The sequence below is a fragment of the Phoenix dactylifera genome, unplaced genomic scaffold (genome assembly GCF_009389715.1).
Source record: "Phoenix dactylifera cultivar Barhee BC4 unplaced genomic scaffold, palm_55x_up_171113_PBpolish2nd_filt_p 001211F, whole genome shotgun sequence".
In the NCBI taxonomy this organism is placed as follows: Eukaryota; Viridiplantae; Streptophyta; class Magnoliopsida; order Arecales; family Arecaceae; genus Phoenix; species Phoenix dactylifera.
Window position 1 is genome coordinate 90,968 of NW_024068546.1, and position 1,666 is coordinate 92,633.

The following is a 1,666-nucleotide window of genomic DNA, read 5'->3' on the forward strand; positions in this document are numbered from 1 at the left end:
GATGTTTGCCGAGTCGACTCCAGCAAAGTACGAGTCGACTCCATGGAGTAACAGACAGAAAGACAGAGAAGCCATTTTGGACTCTGAGAGCCGAGTCGACTCCCGAAGAACTCGAGTCGACTCCGACGGTTGGCAGGTCGACTCCTAAGGAAGCAAGAGTCGACTCTCAGAGAAATGCAAGGCTAAAAGTCAGAGAGCCAACTTCGGTGTCTGAGAGCCGAGTCGACTCCTGCAAAGTCCGAGTCGACTCCAAGGCAGTTCAACTCCAAAGACAGAAGACCGGTACTTCGTGTCTGAGAGCCGAGTCGACTCCCGCAAAGTCCGAGTCGACTCCGAGGCAGTTCAACTCCAAAGACAGAAGATCGGTATTTCGTGTCTGAGAGCCGAGTCAACTCCCGCAAAGTCCGAGTCGACTCCGAGACAGTTCAAGTTCAAAGACAGAAGACCTGTCTTTCCGGCTCTGATAGCCGAGTCGACTCCAAGAGAATTCGAGTCGACTCGAGGAAGCAAAACCGAGAGGATGATTTTTGGAATCCTGAAGATCGAGTCGTCTCCAGAAGGGAAAGTCATCTCCGGATAATTGGCGAGTCGACTCCAGGTTCAGCCGAGTCGACTCCAGAACGGGATGGCACTTTATTTCGAATTTTGAATAGTGGCCGAGTCGTCTCCAGTAAAGCATGAGTCGACTCCAGCAACACTCGAGTCGACTCCTGATCGAGCGAGTCGACTCCGATCCCAACGGACATTTTGTCAGGAGTTGCAGTGTGTGCAGAACGGCCATCAAAGTGTGTCTAACGGCTATTTTTCGTTGGAAATGGCTTAAATAGCCTGAGTGAACAGTAATAGAGTAAGAAAGAGAGACTCCATTCAAAGCAAAAGGGATTTCCACCAACCAAAGGCTCTCTAGAGTAATTACAAGAAAAAGAAGAAAGAAGTGCATTGAAGTCTACTCTCCAACCGTCTTCCTCACATTCAAGGCTCACCTCCTGACAGCAAATCAACATCACATTCAAGAGGAGTCAAAGAGTTTGAAAAGCCCCTTCCTCCACCTCCAAAATCTATTTGAGGGCTTCTAACTCTTCTTTGCTTATATTGTTCAAATACGCTTTTTGAGAAGCTTCCTTTTTACTTGTTTCAAACTATTTGTTTCTTACTTGATTCAATCAGGGGATTGAATCAAGGGTGTTAAGGTTTGTTGGTGAGCCGAGGTTAAAACCAACGGTGTAAGGGTTTGATTGTGATCCCGGAAAAACAATCGGGTGGTTCTAGTCAGTGAGCCTGTGAAAACCGACCGAGTTCGTTGTGATCTCGTAAAACAACAAGTTGGGTTGTGAACTTGTAAAACAACCGGCTGTAATCCGAGGGATTATAGTGAACTCCCAAGTGAGGCTTGGGGAGTGGACGTAGGAGCAAGGGTTAGCTCCGAACCACTATAAAATCGCTTGTGTTTGTGATTGTTTCATTGTCTCTTCCTTTCCCTTCATCCACTGCATATAGCAACTAATTAATCCACTTGCAATAAGTTTTAATTAGTTACTCACAAAGTTTTTAATTGCAATAATTACTTTAAAACCCAATTCACCCCCCCTCTTGGGTTGTCTTTTTGGGCAACAAGTGGTATCAGAGCTAGAACTCTTCTACCAAAAGAGTAAAAGATCAAAATGAC